General features: G+C 43.2%; 1 long non-coding RNA gene across 1 annotated transcript in view; it reads left to right on the top strand.

Moving 5' to 3' along the window:
• Positions 1-14,236, top strand: part of LOC146542284 (uncharacterized) — a 30,807-nt gene extending 16,571 nt beyond the window's left edge. Inside the window, exon 5 of the long non-coding RNA XR_014880425.1 lies at positions 9,272-14,236. This is a non-coding gene — a long non-coding RNA (uncharacterized LOC146542284). The remainder of the gene's footprint in view (positions 1-9,271) is intronic.
• Positions 14,237-24,432: the final 10,196 nt, after the last annotated feature.

The raw sequence follows: 24,432 nt of genomic DNA, 5'->3' as shown, positions 1-24,432 counted from the left end.
GTTCTTCTGTGGTCAGAGGTGCTGGGAAAGCGGCATCATTTGAGGATAAGAGGGTATCTTTCCCCTGTCTGTTTGAAATCAGTCAGCTCCACTCTGTTTTTCTCCCATAGCTCCCTCGCAAGGCCTAACAGGATCTCCTGTGTTATGTAGCCTAGAAGGAAGATATACTTGGAGGCCTTTACTGAGAACACTTTCTAGGAGAAAGTTTATTGCTTTGCATGATTCACCACAGGTGGGACCAGGCTGAGTTTCAGAGTCTGAGGTGAGCTGACAAGGAGAGAAGGAGAGAGAGGAGAATTGCTTGTCCCCTGAGCACAGCCTCGGTGTTCCACCTGCACAGTGGGCTCTATGCCCACTCCCTCATGGGAAATGCTGGAGGGATGACCACCAGCAGTTGCAATGTCACACTTGCCATTGTCTGGCTGCCATGAGAGATAGCCTTGCTGCTGGGCCCTGGCCACCACTCATATGGATGCCGTATGTGCTATTGCCAAGACTGTTAAGTAAGGCAGAAACCCAGCCCTCACATGAAGAACAAACACGTTTGTTTCTCCCTGCTCGGTTGTGTGCCCAGCATTTGGATTCCCACATTCTGGAAGATTTTAATGCACTGTTTAAATAAGATAGAGAACCTTTGCCTGAGCCAAGCCAAATACTCTCTCTCAAACAAAATGAGGGATTTTGGGGCAGGGAGCTGATGGTGCAGGTCCCAGAAGGGGTCTTGACTGAAGAGTGCCATTCCCTGTCGGGGAAAGATGTGGAGAAAACATGACCATGGGCAGCAGATTTCCTCCAGTGCCTAGGTGCTAGCAGTCTCACATGGCACAGCCTCCTGCCTTCTGCCATGCCAGGTGCTGGCAAACAGGACTTCCTGGGCAGGGTGGCACAGGCCAGTGCAGTGAGGAAAAAGAAAAGGTTTCCTTGGATTTTACAGTATGTTCTCTCCATAACTCTGAGTCTCCTCTGCCCGCCTTATCCCTCCCAGCCTTCCTGCTCTCCCTTTTCATCTTGGCAGTGTGACAGTAGGGGAACTCCTTCATTCACTCACCAAAGGCTCAGAGGTAACATCGCTGCCGCACAGTAACCAACACCAGCCCAGTGATGCCAAAAGAGCTTCTTCACAAGTGCTAAAGTGCAGGAGTGTGTATGGACTAGTGACTATTGGCAGATCCTGGCTTATTTCCTGATCAACTGCTGGTTTGCCTATTGAAATTTTCCTCGGGAACAGTGTTTCTGCTCCAGTTTTCTTATTCTGTTAGGACATCACACCATTGGTTGTCTCAGGATGACACTGTATATATTCTATTCAGTTTAGATCTGATCTTTCAGTTTCTTCTTTTTTTTTAATGATGATTTTTGCATCTGCCAAGAAATCGTTTCAAGGTATGTTTTGAAAGTATGGCCTTTCAAAGCTAATAGGAAGGATATTTCAGGGAGCTGCATGCTGTTTTCTCTCCTGCATGCAGCATACTGCCCGTTCTCAGAAATGTGATACAGATCTAGGTGGATCCTGTGTCTGACCCAGTTCATGTTTTCTTCTCTTCTGCATACTGCAACTGAAAAGATCATAGTACTTCTGAAGTATTTTGAATTTGGAATAATTTACTGAAAAATACTCATTAGATTGGATAGCTGTCCATTTGCCAGAGGGATAGAATTAGGTCTATTAGCTGCCAAAGCATGATGCCAAAATACAAAATAGAATTGCCAGACATGGCCCAGGGAATCTTAAGCCTGTAAAATGAAACATCTCATGGGCAAAGGAGTCAAAATCCTGTGAAGCGAACTGCACTGTACTGGCGGTTCCACGTTTGCAACACAATGTTCAAACACAGCAGAAACAGGGCTGAACATGATTTCCCCTTTGTACTCATCGTTAGGTTGGGACCGGTTTAGCTAAATGGGTTGCTGACTCTCTGCGAAATGACTTAGCTTTCTATTTTTGGTGTCTGAATGGAAAAGTGTAATGTAGGACTTCAATGCTCCCCTTCTAAGTGCCATAAAAAAATCCGATTCACCTTTACTAAGAAATAGTTTCTTTTGCAAAATTTCACACTCTCTCCCACCACTGAGACTCTTTCTCAGTGCTATGCTTTTATGGGAAATTCCACATTCTTTGAGTCTTTAGCATTCCAAGTATTGCCAACAGCACTGAAAGTATTTTTTAGAAAAATAATTATTCTTTACGTATGTGGGACAGAAGAGCTTAAGCAGACCAGAATATATATGGCACCTCAAATACCCTCTGAATTTTGTTTTCCCCTTTTGGCACAGTGTAACCTTTGCCAGCCATAAACCAGGCATATTCTTGCTGCTATTGAATGTAACAGCCATTAACCTTCCAGCTGAGCTGGCAGCTTCATGATGCCGCTGTGGCACAAAGTAGCCGGAGATCATTGTTTTTTCTGGCCTCTCGTTTATAAAGCAAAAGTTATGACTGAGCTCCAGCACATGAATAGTGAGCAGTGAACGAAGAGCATCCCCATCATTATATAGGCACACCAACAGCAGCAGTGATTTTTCGTTGTAGATCTTTAAGCTGTATGACAATAGGAAGGTGCCACAAAGACAGGATCCCACAGCTTCCTTATTGGTATAAGCCAGCTCTATTCCTATGGAATGATGTGATTCTAACGTTATCTTTCAGGAGGAAAAGCACATGACGATGCTTCTATAACATCTCTTGTAAGATATATTTGGTTTTGCTTAGCCTTATAACAACACAAAGAGGTGTGTCTTATTTGCCTTGAACACAAAAGTGTAGGGGTCAGATCCCCTGAAAATCCATCTGAACATATGATACCCTGACTGATGAATTCAGCCATACTTGTATGGCCTTCTGAGATGTAGTGAAATCTCTTTTTTTCACTTGTGCCTGAGGCAAAGACATACGATACTCAACACTATTCCCTCCCAGTGAATAGGGTGAGAACAGTTAGGTTTTGGGTCATACCTTGGAGTCGAAGTACAAACTGTTGTTCTGTCCTTAAGTCACCTCACAGTTGCTAGTTAATTACTGAAAGCTCACAGCTGAAGTCAAATCCTGAGTCGTTGCCAGGTACAGCATGTCATTTTTAATACGTGAAAATATAGGAAAACACTGTTGCAAGCCTGTTCCTGCAGCTTCCCCTTGCACAAAACTTGGGAAGTCTCACAGCAGTAAAAACCTTCACGTCTGAGCTTGGTGGCTGGAAATCACAGCCTGATAAGTTGGAATAAAAGGCTAGAAACACTGGCAGTTTTCACTGAAGATGAGTAAAAGCAAAGGCTCCAACATGAACGTTTTGTAAAACTATTTTCTTCTTCTACTGTGAATAAACTAATTTATTACTGCAGGGCTGTTCTTGAGAATAGCATAGTTGTAATGTTTCGTAGAGAATGACCCGTATTGGAGGCAGAAAGTCTATTGTTTCTTAAATTTCCCTTTTCTGAGAAATAAAAGGGATTTCATAAACTAGTGTGTCATGACACCTAGTATTCCTATAGTGCATTTCAAGTCTTGTCTCTGTGACTTTAATTAGTAAATGACTTTTTGGATTACAGCATTTTAGGTAGTTTGTGTATTAGTACATTAACCTTTGCCATAAGTAGAATATTGTCTACCACGTATAATAGTCTTGTATTATCAAGAGTACATAGTGTAAATTATTTTAAGACACAGTAATAGATAACACATTCATTTCTGCAACTCTGAAGCAATGCAAAATGATTGGCTCGTCTTCTAATAAAGACTTAGAAGTGATCTATCGTCTCTCATAAAATAGAAACACATTTTCCTGGAGTTAACAGTTTGATGCCATTTTATCATGCTACTAGAGGAAAATCAGGAAACAGAGATGTTCAGAGATTCATATTGTCATGTACTTCATCTCAGGATGAGGTAAGACTTCAGGACTGTACCTTGCTGGGTCAGGTCATACTTTGAAATGTTCTGAAGGCCTAAATTGCTAACATTTGAAAAAGAGGAAGAAAGAGGAGGGCTGTTTTCAAAATAAAAAAGTCTGGGGTTTTTTTTGTTTGTTTGTTTTGTTTTTTGTTTTTTGTTTTTTTTCTCCCCCTCTCTCCTTTTCCCTTGTCTTATCAGAACCTTATCAGGAGAGAGTTTTAAATTAAAAGCAATGTGTCAGGATTGCAGGCTAGGATTAGATTCTCAGAGACCAAATGGCAGACAGCATTCTCCCTGGCAGTCCCAGCCAAAATTCAATGGCTTCCACTGCTGAGACATACAGGGTGAAAGACATCTGGTGGTTTTCTGTGGCAAACCCAAGATGCTGTTTTCCTGGGAATATACAAAGGTAGATTTGACATTAAACTCTGAATTTAGGCCATCTCCAGTACCAAGAATCATCACTGAGCATCCATCAGTGATGCCTATTTGCTGAAACCTGGAGGAGCTTACAGGGTCCATATAGACACTCAGTCTGTGGTAAAAACCTATTGCTGCATGCCTTCTTCATCCTGATGTCTCATTGATATCTAAGCCCTCAGAGTAGAAGGAAGACGGGCTCCTAATGGACTTGTCTGTATGCAGCTTTAAATGACATATCTGAAGGGATTTTAAAAGGAGACTGTACAAAATTCTGCAGAAGGATGCACTTGTAGTTCAACCCTTGGATTTAATCTGTGTGTTTGCTTGCTTGGGCCAAACCAGTTTATTTGAAGATGAAAGAGAAGTAAGTGTATTTACCTGGGGGGAGCTGTGTCAGTGGAAGCAGGTTAAATGAGTTAAAATCAAATGGCTGTTTTACTGCCTAGCTTAGAAAAAAACATCATTCATGTTGATGACTGTTAATTCAATTTGCTTTGTGTGTTTTTAATCTCTGAGAAACCAGAGATTGGTAGTAATCCACAAAGCAGCCTCAGGATCAGTGATTTACGATCAAAACAATGTTTTTTTTTTTGTATGTAATTAAAGAATGGGAAAAAAAGAAAGAAAGTACTAGCTCCTCCCCTCAGTTTTATTTAATTCTCTGCAATTAAAATAGCAGGCCAGGTAAAAAACACTGCACTCTTTTTCTTGGCCTGATTCTTCTGCTCCACAGAGCTGACTCTTTTGGAGACAAATCTTGTTCTATATTGCAAAGGCTTTGACCTCGCCTACTATATAAAAAAAGAGCAATAAAAGTTGGGAACAAAATGTCTGAATAAATAGCAGGCAATGTTGTCCCCTGAGAAGCCATGGCTGCGCTGCAACTGGCTGGGAACACTTCTGTTAGTGGAGTCTTTTTCCCTCACCTAAAGGGAAAAGGCTTCTCAGGAGTGGGCAGGCAAGTAAGCAGAGGGAGCAGCTGGTGAAACAAATCTCTTCTCTGGAAATAAGGTATCTGCAAGAGAGTAGGACTGCTTTAAACAGTGGCAGCCATTGCCAGGAAATAGGAGTGGCCAAGTCTAATATGGTGTCCCCAGAAGCCCCTTCTGATATGGCTTCTCAGGGTATCAATTTGCAAAGCTAATAGTAGACTGGTCTCAGAAGACTGATAGGGATCAAGGTGTTTTGACAACAGCTAGTTAAATTGCATTAATATTCCTTTTTCACAACATGGCTAGGAGCCCAAGCATGGCTAAGAGCACATCACCTGCCAGCAACATGAGGCCTGAGCTTGCGTGATCATGGATGACCTGACTTACCCACCTTCAGCACAAGCAAAGCTGCTCTTCTACATCTGAAAAGACAATATTGTCACAGTAGGAATGTCTTATTGCAGTATAAGTATTTTTGTATATCAAAGCACTGACATAGTCTCTGCCATTGCTCCTTGAAGCTGTGCTTCATGTGTCATGTTTGACTGCAACAGATGGGAGCTCCTTATTCATTTCCGTGAGGAAAATTGAAAATAATACCTAATGTTCTTGGCATTTTCAGTTTGAAAGGCAAGATGGTGTACTGATATTTGGTAAACAGACATCACATGCTGAAAAGGGAAAGGATTATCACAGTGAGGATATGTAAGCAGAAACATTCAGTGAAGTAGTCAGAAGACTCTTTGGCGGGCTCTTAAACTTTGACCTGCTGTCCACAGGAGCAGTTTGATCTAGTCCATGCTAGGTAGAGACATTTGGAGTTGCCATAAAACTCTAACAAGAAGCTATTAATAAAAAAACTCTGCTGTATCTTTCAGCTTGGGTGAACTGGTACTAAATGGATGGAGATGACATGAGAACAGTTTTCACCTATTTCATATCAGTGTAACTCACAAGGCAATGCAAAACACATGCAGACTTCTCTTGCAAGTCATTTTATGATAACTAGCATGCAGCTGTCCAAGAGTGAGAAATGAACACAAGTCACTCCTGGGCAATTGAAGTGCATGGCTCAACAGAAAGTACTGGAAGTGATCTCCTGCACTGAGGCTGAGCAGTGATGACAGGCTCACACCCTCTGAGGGCTGCAAGGATGATGGATAGGGAAGTCAGCTGTTTGTACAGAGATATCTGGTGCCATTTGAAGTACCTGAGATTGACCCATCTAGTCTGTAGCTGAGTTTCCAGAAGGCCTTACATCTCCTCCATAACAGTCTGTGAGTGGATCAAGCCACCAGGCTCTAGAAAGACACTAGAAACCCCGCACCAACTCGTAACTGTTATTTCTACATCATTATTTCCACTTTTCAGAAGGTTTCTTCTGAATCCTGTATGATGGCCCTGTTGCCCTCAGGGACAGTTGTCACTTGGTGAGTGTTCCATGGCTGAAAGTTTCTGGAATAGCCCATCAAACTAGCATTGTACAGCTCAGATCTGCAGGCTGTGTTGTATGCTAAAGGACATGATACAAAGATATGCATCAGTGAAAGACACCAGACTTATTTTATATCAAGAGGCTTTGCAGTAAAAGCACAGGTTCTGCTGCTTTGTTATTTCAAGGAAGTAACTAGCTGTGCAGGTCTAAGGATTTATGGCGAGAGGTAATCCATTTTATTGAACTAAATAAAGCAAAAGCTTTATTTATTTTCTAGCTAAAGTTAGAAAAACTGAAAAAAATATCAGCACGCAAGCCAATTTTTATGCCAAAAGCAGGAAACTTGAGGCTAAGTAACTGCTGTTACAGATTTGATTCAATTATACTAACTAGTTAGACAAGCAGGGGAATGAGTCAGCTATTGCCTGTAGAACAGAGGGGATATCTGCCAGGGGACAAATAACCAGGCATTTAACTTCTGCAAGATAGGGAAATGTAATTATGAAGACTCCATTCTACTAAATTAATAAGATCAGCTCCAAGGTGGTGTTTTGATACAGCAAATTCAGCTCTTCAAGTTTCTTAATATCAGATAAAGAATGATGTGGTCACATGATACAGTACTGATTCAGCAAAAAAATACTTTGCTGTTCAAATCTGTTGGGAAAGGTTGGTGGATTAATGTTGTAGGCCAAGGTTTCAGATGGTAGAGCTGTCAGAATTGTACAAACTGAACTAAGATTTCTGTTGAGTACACCGGCTCCGTAAACAGAGGTGCGGTTGAGTGTGATCTGTTGTATGATTGACTATGTTGTACTGCTTACCTGCTGTTGATGACTATCGGATTGAGGACTATGGACAATTCACAGCTCTGTCCTACCAGCAGAATCCCAAAGTTAACTGATAGATTTTAGGAAACTGGCTGCAGACTTTTTTCTTCAAACTACACAAAACTAAACCACTTAATGACTTCAGTGCATTTTCATCAAGTTCTTTGCGTTGAGCTATAGTTACTGGAAGATGCATTTATCTGAATAGACGTTATTGTAGAACTCCTTTAAAAATACTTTCAATAACCTTGGAGCTAAAAGGCAGAGACATTTTTTTGGAGTTAGTTGTAATCGAATTCTTTCTGATTTCAATTTGCCCAAAATTTTGAGAGTACTTTGATAGGATTTTTCTTAATGTAGCTAAATCAAAGCCCAAAGCAATTAGATCTCATTTGCGTTTCACAAGGCAGTCTTTCCTTGCCCTGAAGAGTTGTGGTAATAACCGCACCCTTCATACTTTTCATACAGCTAAACCCATCAAAACTGTGTGTACTGGATACATTTGTAAAAGCTGGTTGATAATTAAACCAGTTATTATTGTATTGTAATCAGCACTCATTCTGACAGAAAGCAAGGTAGGTCAACAGCTCCAGCACTGTTTAAATCAAACAGCTGATAGTGGAGTTTTGAGTAGCTTTGGTGCAATAGGTAGATTTGACAACAAAGTGTGCGAGGAAAAAGCAGGGTTATCCTTCAGAGAAATTATGTTTTAACACATGGAATTAGTTGAACTGTATTATAGAATGACTGAAGGAAAGTGGTGCATGTATATTTCTTCTTTTTGATTCTGTCTTTAGAGTTACCTGTTCTGAATGTCTCTTACATTTCATTTACTTTATTCACTGATTGCATTACAAGCTTTTTCTCTTATGCATAACACTTCAGCTGTATTTTTAATAGCCATCACTATCATTTTTGGATCTATCAACCAACTTACTGTGATCATAATTATCATATCAGGTAGACTAGAAGAAACCAAAGGCTTTATTTAAAACCTTTGATCAAAAGTTTTAAGAATTCTGTATTCTATTTGATTCAATTTTAAAAATGGCTTCCCAAGATGTAGCTGGCTTAAAAATGAACCCATCTTATAATGAATTTGAAACATCTTTATAAAGTTTGCTAGGTTTGCATTAAATTAAGAAAAAAAAATTTTGCTCTTCTTTATCTGACTTAAAAGCAGCAGCAGACCTTAGCATTTTATTGGGTTTATAAGAAATGATGTTGATAATCTGACTAATTTAAAGATAGTTGTTTCCCTAGAAACATACAAAACAGCACCTAAAGCAACCTTCACAGAAAGCTATATGCCCATTGCCAATTGTTTTTTTCTTCCTTTTCCTTTTTTTTTTTTTTCCCCTTTTCTTCCCTATGTGGAAATAGTATTTTTCTTCCCAACATAGGATATTTATTTGGGTTTAATAATTGGCCATTCAAGAGCAGCTCCTTATCTGGTAATGAATCCTCTGGAGAAAGCCTCCTGATTTGAGATCACATTTGTTCAAGATGCATATCCTCACTCAAGGTTGTACGGGCAAATGAGCCATGTGAAACTGCTAGATGTGGGTAAATCAGCCTGATCTGGCTTTCCTAATGTCCACTTGGGTACTAGAAACCACCAACCCCACGGTGTGGTGTGAGGTCGGCACCAGCTGAAACAGGCGTAGAGCCAGCTTCCTTGTCCCTTGTCCCTCCAAAATGTATTGTCTTCATGTCTTATCTCTCTCGACTGTCCTCTTTTTTTTTTTTTTTTTTTTTTTCCCAGGGACTGCAGGGATCTGCCACACTGGAAGATCTGAAAGAGCACAACCTAGCCCAAATGAGATCTCTGGGTGCTGGGAGTGTCTTCCCTCCAGCTTTTTGATGTTCAGTGGTGGTACTAGAAATGTCTCTCTCCCGGGTGACCTCTGCCTTCTGAAGGGTGACTTCTTTTCGGGACTTTCACACTCCCTTTCTACATTGCATGACTCTGACAGCCTCTAGAACCCACCCAGCTGGATTTCCAAAGGAGGACAGGTTATTTGAGGCTACCAGCACATCTTTGCCAGATTTTCAAGCCATGCTGAGTACTTAGGGGATGTTACATTGAAAAATCCATCTACCTGTGTCCCACAGGAGGTTAGGTGGTCTGCGATTTCTGGTCTTTAATAAAATTAATTGGAGAGGATCAGCACTATAATCTACCCCATACTGATTATCCAGCCATGCAGTAACACCATCATTTAATCAGGAGGCATCTTCACTCTGTCAGCTGCCTAGAAGAATGAACCTCACTATAGACACAGTGGGTCAGCTGACAGGGGCCTGCCCTGAGGTAGGTACATATCTTATTGCTCCCAGCAGCTCATTAGCTCCTCAGTGACCCATCTCCTCAGTGCAGGTCCTTAGGCCAGCAGGTTGCAATTTTTTTTTGCACCTAGAGAGTTAAGCCCAAGAACGAGACATGTATGCCAGTGTAAACAATGGCTTCTGGAAGTATGTCACTAGCACCTTATGCAAACAACAGCAGCTTAAATTACCTGCTTAAGGCAAGACCAGGTGCTAGTGCTAGGCACTGACAGAGTCACTGCCGCAGGATGAAGGAAGATAACTAAGCTAAAAGATGAGGGCAAATCAGCCACTGTGCAAGCAGAAGAAAGGTCCTAACTTTTACTTAAAGCACCCAGCAGTCTAGAAGTAGCTTTGCTCAAGGCAGTCTGTGTTCACACCAAGGAGTTTGGGATTTTTTTCTAATGTGGAACAAACATTTTATTAATGTGGGTGAGAACATACTGCTGTCTTGTACAATTTGTAAAATAAAATAGAACACTACAGGCTGTAAGGCAATGATGCCATAAGATGGGTTACTTCATCCCTCAGAGGGAAAAAACATATTTGGCTTCAGACAAGAGGCTGAGAGCTTGCTTTAGTGCAAGCTAGCAGAGCACACACACATTACTGCAAGGTAGCTGGAATGTTTTCAGTCATCTCTGCTTGCAGCCAAAGCACACCTGCTTTTGAATTACTCCACAATACTTGAGTGAGAAATCCCTGCTATGTGACCATTTCTCCTAAGAGTACAGGTGCCAGTCTAAGGCTGACAGCATGGAGCATCCCATCCACTCTTGTCCATTCCTGTATGTTTTATGTTCCTGAGGAGATGCCATCTGTAACCAAGAAGGCAAAAGAACAACAGCACTGATATATCCTCTCTTTGCAGGCACTGGGTTGATTTGTCCATAAACAGCTGTTACCACAAACCATGCTCTAAAACCTTGGACTTAGTGCCACTGCCATTGAGCAATCGGTTCCAGTGCCTTCCCTACAACAGGATTTCCAATCTGAGGATGCTCCTAAATGCTCTCCTTGTTGGATGCACTTGCACTTGGGGACCCTGTGTATCATTTAGATAGGTGAAGGAACAGCAGCAAATGATTGGAAAGACATATGGAAGAGATATGTACTGAAAGTACCCTGGTCTATTTATTCATTGGCCTAGATGAGGAATCGCTGCTGAGGGTGGAAGTAGAAGAGAGAGAGAAAAGGGTGGTGAACACCTGACTCTTTCTATACAGTTATTTCTCCAGCAAGATTCACCTGCTTCCAGTCCTTAACTGAGTACCTTTCCAAGATAGGCAGTCTGCTTCTCTCTTGGATGAGATGAACTCTGAGAAGCATCTTGCAATTTGTGCCTATGTAAATGAACTCTTGATAAAGCGTCCTTGGCAGTGCTTTTATTGGCCGGTGCCAAGGCCCACTGATGGCATTTTATTGCTTTTTCCTTGCTCTTTCTCCAGCCACCACTGAATTAACAGCAGAGGCAGCGAACAGCCCCTGTGATTACCAAGAGTCCAGTCCAAGGAAATGGAGAAATCTAGTAAATCCAGCTTAGCACGGGACTGGAGGACTCAGTTCCAGCTTCAGAGCTGAAAAAAGATCTGGGCTGTGAATTGCCTGGGGTGCCAAAGGATGCCCTTTCTTTCATCTTCACTCATTTCAGGCTGCTTATGGAGACAGTAATCAAAGACTGTGGTGGTGGTGGGGAAATGCAGCTGAGTGTCTAACCTTCCAAAAATCAGCCATTTCTTCCAATATGTCATCACCTTACTGCTTGCAGCGGGTCCTGAACAGTGAGATCTAAGTTTTCTTGCACTGCTGTGGAACCCGCAGCTGGCTCTGCACAGTTCCTTAGTTCTTTCCCAGAATTGACTTCACTGCTGTACTTTTTGGCCGTAGTGTTGGTGAGAAACATTCCCTGCATACTGTTGGAATAGCACTGGGGTAAGCAAGAGAAGGCTGATCTTACATCAGAGTCAGACACACTGGGAAATAGTGTTAGGTCATATAACAAGACATGGTGGCACAAAGAAGACATTTTGGGTCTCAGTTTAAAGGTCAGAGCTGACTGCCATTACACATTAGTCAGCCTAAGGCTGGGGCTCCTGCTGGAAGGTGGTGAAGCTGTGAAAATTCAGCATCCCAAAGAAAGTCTAGCACAGTATCTGATTTTCTTTGGAAAGCAGGGGAAGTCTCCCAGTGTCATGAAAGTGAGGAGGAAGGAGTGCAAGAGGCTGCTAAGTACCAGCACTGCTGTTGCTCACCCGAAGTGCCTTGAGCCTTCAGCTTTGCTCCCCTTGAAACTCATGCTTTGGGCAGTGATAGGAGGGAAGAGAGAGATTGTCTGTGTCCTGAGACCCTCGATGAGGCCTCGATGAGGCTGCCCATCATGCCAGTGTGCAGAGGGAGTGCAGCTGGCAGTGGATGCAGTATGTCTTGGCAATAGCTCTCCCTAATTAGACTGAAAGGGCAAGGCTGAAAGGCTGTTATACTGCTAATAGTACTAAGTTAATTTTTTCCTCTCCTGCCATGTGACATTGGAGCATAATAAGGAGAAAATGTTTACTAAGCAAGGAAGTGGGGCAGGCAAAAGTTTAACCCAGCTTCAGTGGTGCCGTCTGGGATGTGCAGAGCAATCACTGTACATAGCATGTCAGGAGCTCAACCCTTTGGATCAAGCTCTGCATATGCCTTGGACTGGTACCACCATGCTGGAGGTTCTCAGGAGAACACCTGCCTTTGGGACAGCAGCTCCAAAGGCATAAACGCTTTGGATGCCAGGGCAGGTCATGGGAGGCAAAATAGTGTCTCAGCCCAGTGCTGGCTGCTGGAGATTCTCCTGGCTTTGCTGCAATTTATCCTCAGGGCAGCAAAGCTCAGAGATGTCAGCATGGTAACAGCTTCATCTCTGTTCCATACTGAAAACAAATCCAGCCTTAGCTGTAGGGTGCCTGAATCAAGGAGCCATTGAGGATCTGAAAATCTCAATTCCTCCCTCAGTAGGGCTGGGACTGATCTGTACCTAGCTAGTAGAGCCCTTGGGCTTGTGGCATGACATGACATCACCTGAAGGCAGACGTTGTCCATGCAGTGCTGCATGCAGCCTCTCTCTTTCCTCTGTGCCTTTGAGCTACTTTCTCTCTGCTTATGTCAAAACCTTGAAAAAAAAAAAAAGTTGAATAATTTTTGCTTAGGACTCACTTTTTTTTTTTTTTTTTTTTTTTTTGGTAACAACTGAATTGTAGTTTCTTAACAACCTGTTGTTTCCTATCCCAATGTACATTCTTATGTTTCAAGTGAGCCTCACCCCTTCCTTTAGGCTGCATATTTTCTATTTTAAGATTTCCTGTTCAAGCTAAAGGGCAAAGATCTTTTAAATATCAGCATGAAGCTGGGATTACTTGCAGTGTGTAAAAGGTAGCAAGCTTCTAGCCTTGGTCTGGCTGTCGCACATTCTCCTTATCAGAAAAAGTGAGGTCCCAAGTTCAATGTCTTCGACTCTCTCCTGATGTGTGGGACTAAAGTCCTGGCAGTGTGGGCAGCCAGGCGGGAGACAGCAGAGTAATCGTGTCTGCACTTGATGGCCAGTATTGTTATAATGACTGGCAGTAGACACACAGACTTCTGTCTTCAGGGTGTTTCCTGCATTTACTGTCTCCCTGTGGCTTTTATTTGTATATGTCTACTCTGCCTCATTTTCTCCCTGACATCTACACTTGTCCTCGTCTGCAGGCACGAGCATGCAGAGTGACAGATGGTTCTGGAGGGAAGAAGAGCAATGGCTTCCCCACGTGCTTGAGTGAGAGCTGAAGCATGCAGTCCTTGTCTGTGCCTCCCTGGTTGCACTGGACCCAGTCCAACAAAAACTTCAAGCTCAGGCTTTAAACTGAGCTCTCAACTCAACTGAACCCTCAACGCAAGCTTCTACTCAGCTCTCAGCAACATCCATTTAACAACAGCCCCAGCATTTAACATTCGTCAGGGGTCTTGCCTGCTCTCTGCCAGATGCATACAGTAAGTGAATATGGCAAAGCAGAAGACAGCTCATGGCAAAGACCAGGAAACCTGCCTGGATGGGAGTCCCTTGTTCTTCTAACTTCAGACTCATTACTGAGGTCTCACCAGGCTTTCCCTTGTCAACAGTTGCCATAACCCAATTAGGATCACATTAAATGCTCTGAGGAAGTAGGGCAACTCACAGGTAGCTCAACCTGAAAGACTGTTGCCGAAACATTATTCTTATGCTGACACACATCTCTGGGAAATATGGCTAAAAATGCTGTAAGAGGGAGAAGTTAGTTATGGGCCACTGCTGCTGAAAAATGTTTCTAGCAGAACCTAATTTTGGACAGAAATAGATTTTATTTTCTGTAACAGGATGTTATATATATAAATATGTGTGTGTATGTGTGTGTGTGAGTGTGTATGTATATATATATATATTTAATAAAATCCTCACTGTTCAAATGGTAGAAAAGTTATTTCCATTATTTTTTCCTTTGTGGAAAGGTGAGAAGAAAGAGGTGGGAAGGGAGAAGAAATGGGAAAATGATAGCAAATTCATTCCCAACCCTCTGTCCCAGCTCACACTCTGCCCATGTTGCCAAACACTGCCAAAACACACCTCTTTGGCACCACAAAAATGCAAGTTCAGAAATGCAAGCATGGCCAAAGATAATGGTTGGAGCAGGGTCTCGTGTGGTTGGAGAGTTGCCAGCACCCTGCTCTCCTAGGCATCAATGCTGAAATGCCCGGGCAGCCTAACCCTGACACCCAGCCTGCCTCAGAAGGGTGCTGTCACCCAGTACAGGTGATAGAGGCTGTGCTGATGAGAGCTGCAGCAGGGCCAGCCCAGCTCTGTCACACAAAGCAAGCCTGACAGCGCTGGCTGAAGCTCTCGCAGCCCAGCTGGCTCAGGTCTGACCAGGTCTAGCCGAACCCACGGTCGGCTAGTTTGTTTCAGACAGCTCCCTTTTCTCTTTTGCTGCTGAATTTTTCTTCCAAGGAAGAAACAGGGCTTTATTTGTGGCGGTGGTGTTGATTTATCATTTAAAAAGCAGGCAACTCCCTTCTCTGTACCTCTTTAAAATTCCTGTGCAAGTCTTCATGATGTCACACTTGTCACTATTAGTAATTTTAATCACAAGGGAGTTCAGGGTTGATTTTTGTTTCTCTTTAAATAGAAATTATTTTAAAAATGTCTCGACTCTCAGCAGTGCTGTCCCCTGGTCAGAGAGAGAAAAAGAGGAATCTAAAATTCTGGAAAATTTCTGGAGGTTCATTCTTTTCTTTTAGGGACATATTCTGAATCTTGGTAGTACGGTTTAGAATTTTCTTTCTCAGGAAACTAAATAATGTGTGTGCTGTAGCTCCAGGTAAATATGAAGGAGAGTGCCAAATACTCGACCTTCCAGTAACCTTCCAGCCTGAGGTCGTTTCAACATGAGCTTCCAAGCAATGACAATTGCCCTTCTGTTTTCTCCCCAAGGTACAGCTACAGATCAGGAGGCAAAAAGTAAAGAGAGAGGTGACCCTAGTTGCTGGCCATGCTCTGCATGTTCAGATCTATATCTACCCCTAACCTCCAAGGTAAAGTGGGTGCCATGGCTTGAAACCATGCAACGTGCTAATGCCAAGGCCCAGGGAGCCCCTGGGGGAACAGCAAAGCCTCCTGATGCTGAGTGTGCTGAAAGAAACAGATATGCTGAGGTAAAAGTGGTTGTCCAGCAGACTCTGAGATGATATGGAATGTCAGTAATCATTTCTTTTCGTTTATGGTTCAGATCTATCTAAGCATGTTGATAAGGTCATTATTTCGTTTGAGTCACTGTCATCAAGCTATATTTGTAGGTTTACATGATTAAGCAGCAGAGGAATCTGGCTTTATCTTAATTTGTATTTTTATGATCATGTCTTCCTTGTATTTGCCTGTTTCTGTCAGTGCCTGGGAAACAGGGGAGCTGAAAGCTCTGATCAGTGCAGTGGTGACATCCTGAAGTGATATGCTCCAGGGCAGTTGTGGAAACCTGCTGCAGAACCAGGGTCTGAACTGACATCTCCTGAATGCTGGTCAGGTGCTACAAGCACAGTATGATTATTCCAGCTCCTGGCTGGTTAAAAAAAATATGGAGATCCCACTTTCTCTTTGACTCGTGCTTGGTTTGTGTAAGATTAATGGACTTCATCCTCATATGACAGACATGAGTCTGGCTGTCTTCCATGGTTACCTCTAAGTGCCTTGTGGAATATATCCTAGATGACTGAGTCAGGGCCATAAACGTTTATTTCCCTGATGGATTCCAGAACAATCAATTAAGTCTTTATTAAAATCATTCGTAAGAGAATCCTTCACATAAAGCAGGACCAGAAAAGACTTGTCCTCCTTGGCATCTCCTCCACTGATTGGGAGACTCTCTGACCACAGTTTCTACATGCTTGGACAAGCCACTCTGAGTAATTCTGTGGTTCTGGTTAAAGTTTGTCACCAGTCAATTTAATACTCTTACACATGCAGGAATAATTCAGGAGACTGTGCAATCTTCTCTTTCTGTTCTGTGACTTTGGATTGCATGCAGTCTTTTTCTTTTTTTTTTTTTTTAATGAGCTTTATGTTCTGGTTCATAACAGATTTGCATGAAAAGAGAACTTTCCTCCTGGCATTGCTCAGTGAGGCAGCTCTGGTGATAACAAAGTAAACAAATAAAGTGACGTGACACTTTTCCTGTGTTGCAGGGCTGTTGAAGTCGTATGTACAGCTTCAACATGGGGAACAGTGAGGATAAAGGGTAACTTTGGTTTACCTGAGGACTGGCTGTCTGAGTTTGTTTTTTGAATGGTGCATGAGGCATACTGCCATTTTGGCAGGGAATTGCTTCTGACTTCTCCAGCAGCAGTTCCCATGCACGTGCCCTGCTGCCCACACACACCAGGACGATGTGGTGATGTGCAGTGAAGCTGGATGCAAGCAGTGCTCTGCTGCTGGGCAGAATGGGAGAGCTGATTTCTAAGGCATGTCCCATCCCTGGGCACATCCCAGGCTCTCTGCTCACCTTCTCTGGTTGTCGTGCTGGATTGGAGATGGCTGGCATGGATGGGATGGCAGGACGCCCAGGGTTGTCACCTCACCCCTGCCCTGGCCTCTCTGGCCATACATTGCTATAGTGGCATTTCCTTGTCATTCTGCTAAGGCAAAGGGCTGGCATCATGCTTCAGCAGGGGCAAGAAAGGCAAGCGACTCAGAATTAAGTTTGCTCTCGTAAACCATGTGCTCTGGATGCAGCAACTGCCAAGGCATTCCCTTCCTCTAGGATGTAGAGCTGAAAGCCAACAATTTGCTTGGAACACCTTCTGACCAAATCTTTGAGGCTAATTCAGGCATCTAAACTGATCTGATTCCACTCTATGCAAGTGCCTCAGTTGTGTTATTTGACATCACCTGACTGGTCCTGGAGACAGGTGGAACTTAGGAAAATCCTGCTAACCTATGTGTTGCTGTGCTTCTCTATACACTGCTTGTACAGTTCTTGAGATGTGCATCCTGGCAGACCTCCCTCCATCCCAGTCTGGATCTGGGCAGTGATTCCTGTGTGCATAACTGACCTTTATGGAAGTGAACAGTTATGAAACTCATCTTCAAAGTAAGGAAGAGAGCTGAGTAAAACCCACAGGCTACAGTTTGCCACGAGTTCTGAGATGCAGATGAAGGAGAGTTTGTTCTAATGACCTCTCTTCACTACTCCTCCCAAACAGGCAGGAGAAATTTTGTTTTGTTTGCTCTATAGTCACTTCATTTAGTAAATGAAGCGATTAAAAAATGACCGAGGAGTGTTTCTTCGTAGAAAGCAAAAGGACTATTAAGGAAAAAAAAAAAAAAAAAAAAAAAAAGCCAACCTGGAGTGTTTTTAAGGACAAAGCAATTTTCAGCAGTCCGTCAGGAAGGCTTTGGTGGCAGAACGTTGAGGCTGGAAGCCACGTGGGGCAGCACCCTGCCTTGCTCCGTGCAGACCTTTCCTCCCCAGGCTTAGTGCTGGGTCCCTCCCTTGGCATGGCGCCGATGGAGAGCTTTCTACTTCCCATCATCTGTCTGCTTCTCTTCAGGCAAACTTTTCGGGCTTCTTGGTGCACCGGGAAAGTTCCCAACTTCAGACGTCCCACTTCAAGATGTCTGAAACTGTTTCGTGACAAGAAGCTAACTTTTCAGCTGGTCTGTCTCATAATTCCTATTTTACGCCTGTGAGGGGCAAAAAGAGTAAATCTATGCATCCGCAAATTTTGGGCAGAAATATGATGGCAAAGGCGGTTCCTCTGTTGGGAAAGCACAAAGAAAGCCTCTCTTCATGCTCTGGCCCCTCGAAGGAGCAGCATCGCTGGCTGGCGGAGTGCGGAGCTGCTGCCTGGTACCTGCTGACTGCTAATTGCCAGCTTAATGCTTCGTTTGTGCCACAGCTGGGAGGGAGCCAACTGACACAGCCTTGCAAAAGAAACCGTGGTGTGCTCAACCGGCTTAATGACTGTGTAATTACAAGCCTCCCTAAACGCTCTTCCACAATTAGAGCTCATCACATCCTCGCGACCTGACAGGATTATAAGAATGTAATTAGAGGCTGGCAGCACTGCTTGTGTTTATCTAGGTGCGGGGCGGAGGAGGTGAAATTAACACGAACGAACGGTGGGGATCCTTCTCCACCAACCTCTCGCTCTCCTCTCTGCAAGCAGATTTGGGCTGCTCCTCCTATTCTGGCTCGCAGCGCACCACGGCCATGGGAAATCTCGCTCGCGTGCCCGGCTTAGCCTGGAAACCATGCCCAGGTCTGCACGGCCAGCCCTTGCCCAGCGCACACCCCTCGTGGCAGGGCTCGGTGAGATGCAGAGGGCAAACTCCGCATGAAGATTCTGCTTTTGCCCACATGCACAGAGCAGAAATTTATAATATATGCTATACAAGCTATGTGTAATCTATGCATTTGGATTATATATCCAAAATACATATATATATATTACATTAAATGTATTTCTGATTGTTTCTGGTAGTTAAAACAAAAATGTTGTTAGTAACAGCTTACAACAACATTTCTCTTCTGTTTTATTCATATTCCCTCTGCATCTTCCTTGGCCCCGTTTCAAAGCTTTTTCACTTGTCTTCTGTCATCCCTCAAGTTCTGATTCATTTGGAGACAGAATAGTTTAAGCCTCTGAGTGTGACCCTGTTCCTTTCACTGGAGACATGTATGGTGCCACTCCCAATCTCGCACAAGTATTGTTCCCTCACTGCAATCCAAAATATTTTATTCACATGGTGGAAAATTATGAAACTCTCCACTATGTTTTTTGGGAGACCTGGGAGCTAGAGCTGCTCATTACAGAGTGCCGTGTCTTTCAGCTAGTCACTCATCATGCTTTGCACAGCCTGCAGAAGCCTGCTTATTGCCAAATTTCCATATTCCTACACGCTCCTGTGTAAAACAACTCTTCCTTATTTAACCTGACATGAAATTTCCAGCTGCTGTTAAAGGATGAGTTTCACCTTGGAAGCCCTGTGCAAGTCTTGCAAGAGAGATGCTGTTACTTCTAATTAAACAGCTGGAGGAAGTCAGCAATATTCTTTGTTTTTTCTTTTCCTTTTTCTTTTTTTTCTTTTTTCTTTTTTTTTTTTTCTTCATTTAATTCACTTTTCTCACTCACATGCACAGATATGTGCCGCAACTCTGGTCATTCATTATGCTTACTTAAAAGGTGTAGCATTCACTATGTTTCTCATTCTCTCCCTAACTGGATTGGGCATATGCATACGTGGTATCCAGATAAGCAGGAAGTTAGCAAGCAAGCACATGAAGTTAATTCAGTGTGAATAAAGCACATCAACACCTAATTGAGAATGATGCAAGCGAACAATGAGCATGAGCTGAACTTGAAGGGTATCTGCAGCTACAACTAGCTGACTCTTTATTTTGGTGCTCATGATTTGACTGTAAACCAGCTCATGTGAGATCGTATCAGAAGAGCATTACCTGGCCACTTCCTCCTTGTTTGGACATCAGAGGCATCTTCCCCAACACCAAAGCTGCAATGCTGCAAAGCTGGCACAGGTCAGAAGTTCCCTGTCCTTTCGAGCAACCCAGCAACATGTCCTAAGTGCTGTTCCAATCTCCAGTTGGAGGAAACATGACTAATGATTGAAGAACACGAGAGAGTGCTGAGCAACGTACTACCACCCCCATTTTGTTGTTTGAAACCACATGAAAGTGAGAATCACCCCTGCAAGGGTGCTGAATCATCAAAAAATGAGATGTCTGATTCCACCAGAGAGGAGAAGATGCTGTCCTGATGAACAGTTCACAGGCCTGGAGGTAACATTCAGTGCTTAACTGAAAAAGTTCTCACTTTCTGCAGCTGACACCCAAGTCCTTCACTGAAGTCTGCTAGGTTGCTGGGTGAACAGCACAGCTTTGATGAGCTCCTGCATACTTCTGCAGAAGTTTGTTGCTTAACCCATGCTCAGAGATATTGTCATCACCAACTTGATGCTCATCCCTTACGTACCAACAGTGCATACACACAGCAAATGGAAAACCCCTTCTAGGATGCTTTAGAGTAAATCCTTATTCCTTGCAAACCTCTCTGTACACACAGGTGCTTTGTCACTGTGTGGAACTGGTATTACAAAAAGGTCTACGTGTGCCAGCAAATGAACATGGAACAAAATGGAGTATTATTGCTTGGGGGGAAAAAAAAGCAGTGGTGGCTGGAATGGAGAACCTGCTCTGGTGAGCACTGGCTGTGGGGCTTCCCTCTGCTCTGAACACAGCCCTTGCACTTCTGCTGAGAAGATCTGTCAGTGTTCGAGTTGCGTGCTTTTTGCATCTGTTCAGTGAGACGTCCTGAACTTCAGAGCAATTGTCACTGATGACAGGCAACTGCTCCTATTTGTTTCACTGCTGTTGAAGTTCAAGGGAAACATGACAGTCTGGCTCTTGCTCTTCATTTGGCCTGGAGGTTTGTCACTCCTCTGATCTGCTCCTGAACTAGACATGTTATGAACTCAAAAAGGAGAAAGGTATTTATGAGCGGTGCGAAACACCAAGATGCCTTAGAGTTTTAAAAAGAGAGCATAGCTGTACATTTCATGAGCTGAAAGAAATTTTGGAGTGATGATCCTCTGCAGGAGGGAGCAAATATGATCTTAAATACTTATTGGTACTGTTGAAAGGTCAGAGGTTGAAATGTCTCCTGCAGTTCGGAGTAATCCAGACCTACTTCATGCTAAGGCTTTTCAGGAAGGCACTGCAGCTGTAATGAGCCATGGCATTGTGTGCTGCAGGGTCTCTTGCTCACCTGAAATTAGACCTACAGAGTCCTATTACTGCAGCAGGAACTCCCTCACTTAACTCTTGTCAAATGCTTAAGCCCTTGGATCAACCTCTGAAAAAGCTACATGAGCTGGATTAAGCCTTGAGGAATGGGACCCCAAATCTAATCTCTCTGTTTATAAAGGACTGTTTATAAAATTCCCTTGCTCTCCATGGGTAAGGGTGGTTCTGTTCACCCTTACCCATGCCTTAACTCTGCTGAATTGTTCCTTGCTTATTTTTATTCCTTAAAAAACCTTGGCCAGCATCTAAAGTAGGAAGAAACACTCTCCATAGGAGCTAAGTCTTTTCCCCCTGCCTTCTCTTCTCACCATATCATCTGCTTCCTATGCGGTCTCCAGGAATGCAAATAATCAGCCATTTTCCCATTTTCGTACCAAAAAGTATCTATGATGTGATGAGGTGAAGGTGCTGAGCTCAGCTATGCCAGGAACTGGTGAAGCAGAAACTAAAGTTTCTGTGAATCTTGACCAGGGAATAAAGCTTATTCTAAGGTTTCAAATTCCTTGCTTTCCTACTTCCAGAAATCTCATTTTGGGAATACCTGGGCTGTGAAAATCCCGTGTTTATCCCCACAGAAATTCACTAGCAGAGGAGTCATATTTAAGGTGACTAACCGAGAATTAGGCTGCTCTTTCATTTGCTGCTTTTTGTTGTCTAATGAGAGTCCGACATTGTATTCGTCATCACTATTAGAATTAGGGTTTTTCTGCTTGCTTTGTTTATTTGTATTTTTAATCTTTAAGACATTAAGGATGTCAAAGCTGCCTCCCCCTCCTCACGCAGTGGCTCCGATGAAGGATCTCTGAAAGGTTTGAGGAGTAATTATTGTGAGCTCTTAATGCTGTAATTGAAGGTGTTGAATCTTCAACAAAGCCTGCTTTTATTAAGTTTGTGAATTAGCTTTGACGTTAAATAGTTGTTAACAACAAACAAAAAGAGCTCTTTTACAGACTTCTTTTGCTGTGTATGTGTGGATCTGTTCACTCTGAAATGCGTTGGCCACTGCTCCTCTCTGTGGCTCAGCACGCCAGCTCTAGGAGAAATGGGTGGGGAGGCAACTGAAGACAAGGAAATTGAAGATGTGGGAAAAAAAGAAGGGAAAGGAAGCCTCTCTCTCTATCTCTTTCTCTTTCTGTCCTTTGAAAGCAGAACAGAAGGACTGCGCTTGAGAAAAGTGAGAGAAAGTGCTCTTTGTGGAGATATGTGTTTGATCCTGGGATGGCTGCAGCTTCCTGCATGAAGCTGGGCCACCACGGTCAGAGTTGTCTATGCAGATGGCTCAAGGTGTGTGGCCAGGTTCCTCGTGCCAGCCTGGGATGGCCAGTTCTGCTCCAGGAACCATGCAACCATGATGGATGCAAAGCTAATAGATCCACCTGAGAAATTTATTGCAAGTTGCAGGGAGAACGGGATTGCCCTGACATCCCGTCTTTTGCTTTGCACGTTTTTTCCTCAGCCATTGAGTTGGGCAGCTTTCCAAACTCACCTTGCTGTTTCCTGAGGGGCGGAGAGAAACCCCGGCACTCACAGTGGCAAGCACATGCTGCTGACAGGATGTGGGCATAACGCATTACTAGCCTGATGTTCCTGACAGCTTGCCTGATGCTATAGCAGGGCCAAAAGGACAAAACTCAGATTGCTCCTGAGATTTCTGTTTGCAAGTCACACAGACACACTACTGATGTCTCAGAGGACAGACAAAGTGCTATACTGCGGCTGCAACAATATTTGAAAAAAAAAACAACAAAGCAATACACACTCAACAACAAAAACCCCTACAGCCCAACCCAGCAGTGTATTTAAAGAAGGCTTTGGAGGATTAAATCTAGTTCTGAAAATTAGACCTCTGCAGTTGATTGCTCCAGAATGTGAAATCTTTGTCTGTTCTTAGCCTAGCACAAGTTGAAATGTTTTCCTCTTTTTAATTTTTACTTATAAAAAACAGTTCATAACAAGATTCATCTGTTCCATCAGGCTTTTTAGTAGCCAGAAGGATTTTTTATTGTTGGCGAGCATGGGTTTATGAGGGTGGAGAATCATCTGGTTTTGTGGCCAGCTGTTGGCCATTGTTAGGGACTATTAAAAAGTCTTTGTACATGTGTCCAGATATGTGTTTGAGGGGCATGTCATTAATCAGCTTCTAACTACAGGAATAATGATGGGACATCTAAGGAAGATGCTTCAATATTATTAAAACAGCATTCAGGTGGGATAAGCCATTCGTTCTTCTGCATAGTATCTCGCAGGTGTCCAGAAGCAATGTACTAACCGACTCCCCTGCCAACAACACTCTTACTAGTGTATCTATCACACATGATACTCTCCTTTGAACAGTGCCAGCAGTGTATCTTTCCTTGGGACTTTCTCTTCATGAGTTATCGTGACTTGACAAAGGATGGTACGTCAGCAGAACATGCTTGTAGTCCCTCACAAGCAGTCTTGGTCTTTAAGGAAGGCTTTAACTGATGTGCTTTTTCTGTCATTTTCTGCAGTGCTTGTGTGCATGCAGTCAACTTGTAGAGATACTGTATCTTGACTGCATGTCCAAGCAATGACGAAATACAGTTAGTAATTTCTTTACCTATTCACATAACAGTATTCTGGAACACGCATAGATGCAGTGACCTCCACAGAGTGGTTTTAGTACAAAGGGCCTAAGGCACCTGACAAAGGCTTTACATTCTTTTCCAGTGCAGAGGTACTACTTCTACCAAGTGCAACACAGAAGAGATCCTCAAAGGGGCAGGCACTCAACCCTACAAATGGTACAGTGTCTTCTCTATCTAGGTTTTCAGTAGCATTTCTGATCCTCAGGATTTGCCCTATTAATATTTAGCAAGGAAAGTCCTCACACCACAGTGTACACAGTTCACTCTGATTTTGACTGGCACAAGCTTCTCTTAAGCTAAGCTGAAGCTGCCCACTGGTTAGCTGAATTGTGCTTTCTGTCACCAGCAAAATGGCTTGAGTAGATTGGTGGCATCTGAACAAAAGATACTGAAGAACAAGTTCTCAGAAAATTTCAAGTTCCAGAACATGAGAGTGCCTTCAACATGTGTTCAAGGAAATGAAGAGAAACACTTCCACAACTATGCTGCACATTCCAAGATGTAACCTGCTGCACATGCCTTTCTGCCTGTAGTTATAAAATGAAAATGTAGGAATTGATTGGGTGAGAAATTAACTATAAAGCTGATTCATTGTGGCTATAAGATGGCATGTGAGCTTCAGCTGTGACATC

This window comes from Meleagris gallopavo, chromosome Z, assembly GCF_905368555.1.
Source record: "Meleagris gallopavo chromosome Z, MGAL_WU_HG_1.1, whole genome shotgun sequence".
NCBI classification, from domain to species: Eukaryota; Metazoa; Chordata; class Aves; order Galliformes; family Phasianidae; genus Meleagris; species Meleagris gallopavo.
This window is presented reverse-complemented; position numbering and strand designations above follow the sequence as displayed.